Source organism: Trichechus manatus, unplaced genomic scaffold (genome assembly GCF_000243295.1).
Source record: "Trichechus manatus latirostris isolate Lorelei unplaced genomic scaffold, TriManLat1.0 scaffold00094, whole genome shotgun sequence".
Taxonomy (NCBI): domain Eukaryota; kingdom Metazoa; phylum Chordata; class Mammalia; order Sirenia; family Trichechidae; genus Trichechus; species Trichechus manatus.
Genome location: NW_004444030.1, coordinates 5806539 through 5815140, shown reverse-complemented (window position 1 = coordinate 5815140; position 8602 = coordinate 5806539). Strand labels below are relative to the sequence as shown.

The window sequence follows — 8602 nt, the reverse complement described above, 5'->3', positions numbered from 1 at the left end:
CCGCCGCCGCCGCGCCGCGCCGCGCCGCTTCCTCCTCCTCTTCTCTCTTTTCCTTCTCCTCCTCGGGAGCCAGCCGAGGTTTGCAAACCAGCACCTGCTGCTGGAGATCACCGAGAACTGAAACAGGAAACCCCGAGCCAAGGGGAAAACCCGGGAGGCGTGGAGAGGGGTGAGGGGAGCTGCAGGGACCTGTCGGCCTCGACCTAGCCGCTGGAGCTGCCCGAGGTTCCCGCGTCTCTTCCCGTCGCCCCCATTTCCTTCCCCCGCTCAACCCAGGGGTCCCGACCTGTTCCCCCACTATCTCCCAGCCCTGTTCAGGAGAGCGCCTCTCCGCTCGACAACACCTTCTCCACCAACCTATAGCACGGATCATCCCTGGGCAGTCAAAAAAAAAAATTGAGAGGCCGCCTTTTTAGGGCAGGTTACCGGTGGTTGTTTGCTTATTATCAATATTTCGTAATGAGGCAAAAACCACACCCGGCATTAACAAGACCAATAAGGGGACTTAAAGAAATGAAGCTGTTGGGATTTCACCCACGGGAAGGACTTTTATCTTCAAGGAAACTGGCCTTGTTGGAATTAGCGATCATGTCAAAGTTGAGCTTAAACCCAGAATAAATCCAAACCTCTCTCAGAAAGTTAGGGCAAACAGCCCTCTGCGCTAAGATGGGGCCCCTGAGTTGCAACTGTGAAAAGCACTGAGAGCAAAGAGGCTTTGTACTTCTGCGTAATGAACACCACCCAGCACAATCTAGGTCAACATTTCAGAAATGTTCAAATACTGTCATCTTATTCACCTGCCTGAGGAATTGTCACCGGGCACCTCACTCCTAGTTTTGGGCAGGATGCATCTGGTTTTAGTATGAGAAAGAAATTTGCTACATGGATTGTGCTCCTGCCACGTGCCTTAGACTAGGTAGCCTGCTTTGCATTATCTCATTAGATTGCCACCACAGCTGTGTAAACTCTGTATTATAATCCACCTCATCTCTCAGAAAATGGAGGCTAGAAAACTTACTTGAAATCATACAGCTTGAGTATGAAGAACCCAGATCTGTCTGCATCCAAATCATATATTCCTGTCACTGGACCAGAGTTCATATTCGGGTCACACTTTTCACCTTTCATAAAATTATTTCTTGCCTCTCTGAATTGCTTTCTGTAGGGCACATATGGTTTAAGCCTGGATCTGCTGAATTTGCTTGGGCTACTTAATGGTAGTGGCATCCATGATGCTTCTTTGGGCTCAAACTTTCTAGTTTCCAGTTTACTGATATCTATCAAAAAATTTGTCTTTATGGCTCAGTTGAGCAACACAGCTCTCCCCCTCCCTGCTTGCGTAGCATCTGTTGCTCTCTAACTATTGATGATGGGGTCCCAGCTGAGAACATCCTGCTGGGTGCCCATGGGCATCCTGATTCTGCCTGTGAGATGAAAGGAGAATGTCTTCCTGAGCCTATTCCTACTTCCTTAGGCCACGCTTAAGGAGTCCTGGTGGTGCAGTGGTTAAGCGCTCGGCTACTGACTGAAAGGTTGGTGTTTCAAACCCATCAGCCGCTCTGTGGGAGAAAGGTGTGGCAGTCTGTGTCCATAAAGATTTATAGCCTTAGATACCCTGTGGGGGCAGTTCTACTCTGTCCTACAGGGTCACTATGAGTTGGAATCAGCTATAAGGCAATGGGTTTGGTTTGGTAATGGGTAGGCCACTCTTGAGGCCTGTCAAATAAAAAGCAGACAGGTAGGCTTCTTTTGCGGCACATGAGAGCTCTCTAGTCCACACGTTTAGTACCACTTTGAAGACCCTTAATGTTCTGGATTGAATTGTGTCCCCCAAAATATGTGTTGTAAATCCTGACCTCTATGCCTGTGTTTATAATCTCATTTGGGAATGGTTTATTTTTGTTATGTTAATGAGGCAGGATTACTGTAGGGTGTACCGTTAGTTTCTTTTGAGATATAAACCCATTGGCATCAAGTCGATTCCGACTCCTTGTGACCCTATAGGACAAAGTAGAACTGCCCCATACGGTTTCCAAGTAGCACCTTATGGATTCGAACTGGCAGCCTTTTAGTTAGCAGCCATAGCTCTTAACCACTACGCCACCAGGGTTTCCCTTTTGAGATATAAAAGAGATTAAACGCAAGCTAGCAAGCAGAGGGGGGGAAGACAGATGCCAAACCACATGAAGATCACCCAGGAACAGAAGCTCAGAAGAGATAAGGACCTTCCTCCAAAGCTGACAGAGAAAGAAAGCCTTCACCTAGAGCCATCACTCTGGATTAGGATTCCAGCCTCCTAAACTGTGAGAAAATAAATTTGTTTGTTAAAGCCACCCACTTGTGGTATTTCTGTTACAGCAGCACTAGGTAACTAAGACACTTAGGAAGACTGGCAACCTGCTTTCTGTGGCCAGGTCAGTTTTTATTGCCAGGAAGGGAGGGGTGCACTGGGAAAGCACCCCCTGTACACTAGGCTAAGCTCTCAGAAATCTCTTGAGTGGTATTAGGGACTGACAGAGACTTGAGAGAGGCTGGATGGCTGACAATAAGTGACAGCATCTATGGCTTGATTTCGGTGATGCCAGGAAGTTCTCCTACTTTACGATATATTTCTTGCTCAGTTCGCCCCTTGGCTTATGTCCCAGAACTGACTCAGCTGAATTCCATTCAACATTGATTAAGCATGATTAGAGATTGAGACACTATACCAGGTCCTTTGGAGGTAAGAGACTAACAGTTTTATAACAATTAATATTTAGTGAATGCTTACTCTGTTCCAGGCACTGTTTTAACCGTTTTACATGTGTTGTTTCATATAACATCCATAAAACTCCTTTGAGGTAATAACTTTCATTATTTCCATTTCAAAGATGAGAAAACTGAGGCCAAGATAAGTCAGTAAATAACAGTGCAAGGATTAAAACCCAGGAGTCTGACTCTAGAATCAAGACCCACGTGAATAAGATACAGTAACTCTTCTTACTTAGCTTACTATTTAGTTGGGGGAGGTAAAAGCATATGAAAGTTTAAAAAAAAAAACCCTAAGAACACAAGATAGTTTATAAGTGTCAAGTATGTCTCATAGGTCATAAACGTCATAGGGTTCAGAGGACAGAGGAATCATTTTAGGTTAGAGTGGTTGGGAAGACTTACATAGAAGATGATTCTGGATTTCAAAAGGTGGGAGTTGGGGATAGTAAGGGGGATCATGATGGATGAGTAGTATTTCGATAGGTGGAAAGGATAAGTAAGGGCATATGAATGGAACTGACAGCACAAACAAAGACAGAGTGCCAGGGAAATATAGAGAACAGGGATAAGAGAAAGCTGGAGAGGAAAAGTAAGACCAAATTACACAGAGGTTTGCAAACGAGAGAGAGAGAGAGAGAGAGAGAGAGAGCGGGAGAGGTGAGGGGATTGGAGTCAATGCAGCATACATATAGTGAGGAATCTGAAGGGGTTTGAACAGAAGGTGATGTGGAGAACATCCTATTTGAGGAAAATCCATATTGTGATGTAATTATTGGATGGTTTGGAAAGGGGAAGGATGGGAGCAAGGAAACAAGTTTGAAGGCAAATATCAGACAAACGACATGAAATAACAAAGTAGATAGAGAGGAAGGGAAGGGGTAGGTTAATGAGACACTGTGACTTCACAATCACCGAGGCTTCCTGAATAATTGGATACACTTGATGGAAATGGACTTTAAGAAAAAGGAGAAGCCCATGACTTAGTGGGTGGGAATGTGAAACCTCTAGTATTACTGACTGGGAAAAAAAAGGGGCAATTTAGGATAGAGGAACTACTTGTTTGAGCAAATGTTTAGAATACTTCGGTTTTAGGCATGCATTTGTGGTAATAGTGGGATGTGCATGTGGAAATGTTTTATAGTATTGTCTAAAAAAGGCAGGAAGTTGAGTAAATGAGGTCCTTATCGGTTACTGAGAGAGTAGGTATGAGAATTTAAAATGGTTACTATTATAACAATAACCAGGCATAGCTGTTCTTCTTAAGCAAAACAGAATTGAAAGAAAATTTCTAACAAAAATAAAATGCTTCTACAGCTCTGCATTAAATGGGCATTAGGAAATTTCTCTTATATTATCTCCCACTCCACCAAATTGTATTTACTTAAAAGGAGAAGAGAATATATAGGGAAGATTTTTCATGGATTTAGAGAATGTTAGAATGATGAAGGGAAATTCAGAGATCATTTAGTATGACTCCATCTTTAATTTGGCAAATGGTGAAATGGAGCATCTAATTGTATCTTATATTAAAGCTTAAAAATAGGCATTAGACAAATACAGCGATTTTATTATTACCAACTCGATATAGCCAATTCGTTTTTTAGTTATGAAATCAAGTCTAGACCTCAGAACTGTGCACATAATTAAAGAAGTAGAGATTCCTTAACGTGAAGCAGTGGCTCCACCGTAGGCCAAGGCTTGGGGCAGCCTCACTGTTGAAAAACAAATGCTTTGGAAGAAACAGGTGAGGGGAGAGTGGTCCTAAGGGCAGCACTTCCACTTCCTAAAATATGGCTCCTATGAAGATTACCACACACCTAGATTCATATTTGTTCCTTAAAAGGAGGAGTTTCAGATGTCTCTCACATCCCACCATGGCTACCCTAGTCTGGAACTTCTGATTGCCCAGCAGCCTTATATTGGTGAAGACCTCCAGGGGTTTCAGAAGTGATGGCCTGTAGGTCACCTCCAGGTTCAAAGCTTAGCATACATCCCTGGCGACTGCTCCTAGTTCTATCCAGAAATTTCCTAGTGGTGTCCTCAACAGTTTTCTCATTGAAAATGAGTGGACCTAGTGGCTACACTTGAGGATAACAAGAGAGTTATTTTCCCTATTCTCATGTTTCATGCCACCACCATTTCTGCCAAAACACTTACCTTGTTTAAATCACCGTCAATAGTCTCCTCAATGTGTCCCCAGCTCTATGGCAGGCACTTGATTTCCTCTAGTTAAAGAGCTTCTTCACACACGATTCTTCTCCAGGCGACAATTGTGGTTTTTCACCCACAGTTTCTTTGATGTCTTTTAGAGAAATTCTGATTAATTCCAACAACCTTGAAATGTAAAGCTTCATGTAGCATCATCACACTAAATAGTCATTTACTAAGCACATGAGATGTTCAAGACAGACACACAGGGATAAAACACTGTCTAGCCCACGAGCTTCAGTGACTAGCTAGAGTTGCTTTTTTAATACTGAGTTCTTCTTAGGGAAAGGAAACTAGAGGACTGTTGACCAATGCCAGGGCTTCTTTCTTTTGATAGATTACCACAGCTTGCATACCACCATTATGACTTTTTTTTTTCCCCCCAGCATTTGTGGGCGGTCACAAGACAAGGCAGTAAGAGTGTAACACGAAGGTTTTTATGGTGTTGTCTATAGTCATGTGCTGGATTTTCTACCACCTAAACCAGGCTGTGACATTGACCTACTTTCACCATCCTTGGTTGAGGAATTTTGAGGACAATGAACACTTAATATAGAAAAAAAATGTGCCTAAGGTGGCACTTTGCCATCTTGACAAGGACTACACCTATCATTCCACTGCAGGTCACTCAGTCCACTAAGGTTTTTGTTCCTAGAGCTTGTAACTTTGTGTTTCAGTGTGGAATTTCAGGTGCACTAAAGCATCATTTTCACCTCTACATGCATCTGTTGTTTTAAAAGGAAAATTGACTAATTACAAAATTGTATTTTATATTTAAATTTTGTATTTAAAAAATACCAAACTGAGATAATTAAAAACATAGAATTATGGAGTTTTAGGGTTAGAGCACATCTTATGTTAAAAGGCTATCTCTCAAGAAGATTAATTTTTTTTGTAAAGGCAGAAAGTTAGAATCAACCTAAATGTCCATTAATAGGGAACTTGTCAAATAAATTGTGTCATCTCCATACATAAGAATACCATTCAACTATTAAAACGAGTTAAGTGATTTTTATGGGTATGGAATAAACCTCAAGATATACTGTTAAGTGAAAAAGTAAGGTGAAGACCAGCGTATATAGTATGCTACCATTTGCGTGGAATCTTTGCAAAGAAACAAATCTTTGAATTTATCTGTGCATATAATATCTCCGGGAAGACACACAAAATGCTGGCAACAGCGGTTGTCCCTGGCCAGGGGAAATAGATAATTGGGGGAAAGGAGTGGGAGAGAGATTCACCTTTTACTCTATGCCGTTTTGAATTTTTAACCAGGTTCTTGAATTAGGTATTCAAAAATATTTGTCTTAAAAGGCTACATTTATTAAAGGGTCCTATTGTCCACACTTTTCTATTTGAGTCTACAAATAACTAGATATATTTTTTTTCAAAAACCACTCGTCACAAGGAAGAGGAAGTTGGAGTCCTGTGAGTGGCACGTGTGGAGCCTGGGACTTCCCAGTCAAGGGACAGATTCCTATAATTCTGTGGCGGGGAAGATCCCATAATTACTAAAGTATTCTCAGCTAGCATCAATGGAATTAGCTACTGTTTTTACAACTTAGTTATCAAAAGTTCCAAACTCAGATTCTATGACGATTTTTGATGGGAACAGTTTTAACTTAGAAGAACATTCAAGGAAGCTCTCACCAGCAGACACAGGAGGAAGTTAACAAAAGCTGGAGGCACTGCAGCAGGTCAGCAGTGTGCATGAGGCAGACGGAGCATGTTTTTTTTTCATAATACTCATTACTAGAATTATATTTATTTGTTTTATTGTTTGTCCCTCCACATCAGAAGGTAAGCTCCATGAAGGCAGGAGCGCTGTCTGTCATTCTCCCTGAGGTATCCTCCTTTCCTCTGTGCCTGGCATGCAGAAGGCACTCAGGATGGGTACGGAAAATGGAACTGGGGACCACTGACTCTCCAATCAGTAGCTACTTACATAGGCATTAATCTATTAGGAGGTAGTAAAGTCATAGCCATGGGAACAAGGATTCAGGACTTCAGACTCTGAAAGGGCTGGGTGCTGGTAAGGAGTGAACAATTCCTATCTCAAAGGAACTGGGGAATTAGAAAAATATTCCAGCATGTGAGAACAAGAAAGAAACCAACTACTGGATTAGCAGAACAAGATGGGCTTGATTAAAAAAACAAACAAAACAACAACCACCGAACCACCCAACCAACCAATCAACAAACCAGCCAACCAACTAATAAATAAACTAAAACAAAACAATCCCACAAACAAACACCACAGGAAAGCCCCATAACCGGTGCTGCATTTTACAGGAAGGCAGGATTATCAGCAAAGCACGTTTGCTGCTGAGTCACACTGTACCATCAGAGATTGGCTGGTTGGGGTGGGACGAATTACCTTGACTTAGGGTCTAGGTTGGCTTCAGAGTCTAGGATGGGGGCAGGTAAGTGAGCCTAGTGGCTATGGTCAGAGGGATACAGGGCAACAATTAACCTAAATGGTCCCAGGTATTCACTTCCAACCTTAGTGTGGAAGTCAATGGGAAATTTACACTGTAAGCTATTTTTGTTTGCATGCTGAAATTCCAGAGAGTGTTCAGCTGAAGAGCATCCGGCAGGAGTCAGAAATGAGGAGTCCAGACAGGTAGGAGACATCAGGTACTTCTCCATGGGTCCCATAAACAAGTGCCACAGGTCTAGGTGAGAGGTGGGTTGAGGCTAAAGAGATAAATAGGCTGTAGCTGGGGCCCTGGTGGGGTAGTGGTTAAAAGCTTGGTAACCAAAAGGTTGGCAGTTTGAATCCACCAGTCACTCCTTGGAAACCCTATGGGGAGTTCTACCCTGTCCTATAGGGTCACTATGAGTTGAAATTGACTCAATGGCAGTGAGTTTGGTTTGGTTTTAGTGACCTGATGACTTTTAATGGCTTTGGTAGATGATAGATCATGTTCAGAAATTCAGTGAAGGTGAGCTAAAGTATTTGAGTAAAAACCAAAACCCACTGCCATCGAGTAGATTCCAACTTATAGCGATCCCATAGGATTTCCAAGGCTGTAAATCTCTATGGAAGCAGACTGCCACATCTTTCTCCCGAGGAGCCGCTCATGGTTTCGAACTACTGACATTTCAATTAGCAGTCGATCGCTTTAACCACTGTGCCACCAGGGCTCCATTTGAGTAAAGGAGGAGCTATTTGTCTTCTGCCTTTTCTATTCTGTGCTCAGTCCAGAGCACACAGGTTTACACCTAGAGCCAAAGGTAGAGACAGGCTATACTTTGGGATACAATAGAGCCATTCCCCTGTTGTGATGTTTCATGATCCTTCCATTTCCATCAAAATAGTTATCTTCCTTGAAACAGTGTCAGTAGTCAGCTGAAATTTTCCCCCAGGTCTTCAGTCATCCTGTCACTTCCTCTAGTTTTGGAATTTTATGCACAGAACCCTGAAGTTTTATTCAAAAGTATTAGGCTTTCTGGGTCATTCTTACAAGCATCTATTTTTAAAAGTGAACATTGTCTTTGGCAGTCCCTACTTTCTAATGGAGATCTTGCTAAAGAAATTCAGAAACTTATCACTTTTATGTTGGATAACTACAAGAGACAATGAAATGTTTAGTAAACTTTGGACAACTTGCTTACTAGAAGACACTGTCCTGATGAAACG

The 8602-nt window shown here is 42.3% G+C and overlaps 1 protein-coding gene across 1 annotated transcript in view; it reads right to left on the bottom strand.

Moving 5' to 3' along the window:
- The window catches only part of ZC3H12C (zinc finger CCCH-type containing 12C), an 81588-nt gene extending 76410 nt beyond the window's left edge, over positions 1-5178 (bottom strand). Inside the window, exon 1 of the mRNA XM_023736964.1 lies at positions 4909-5178. The gene's annotated coding sequence lies outside the window, so the exon portion shown is untranslated. The remainder of the gene's footprint in view (positions 1-4908) is intronic.
- Positions 5179-8602: the final 3424 nt, after the last annotated feature.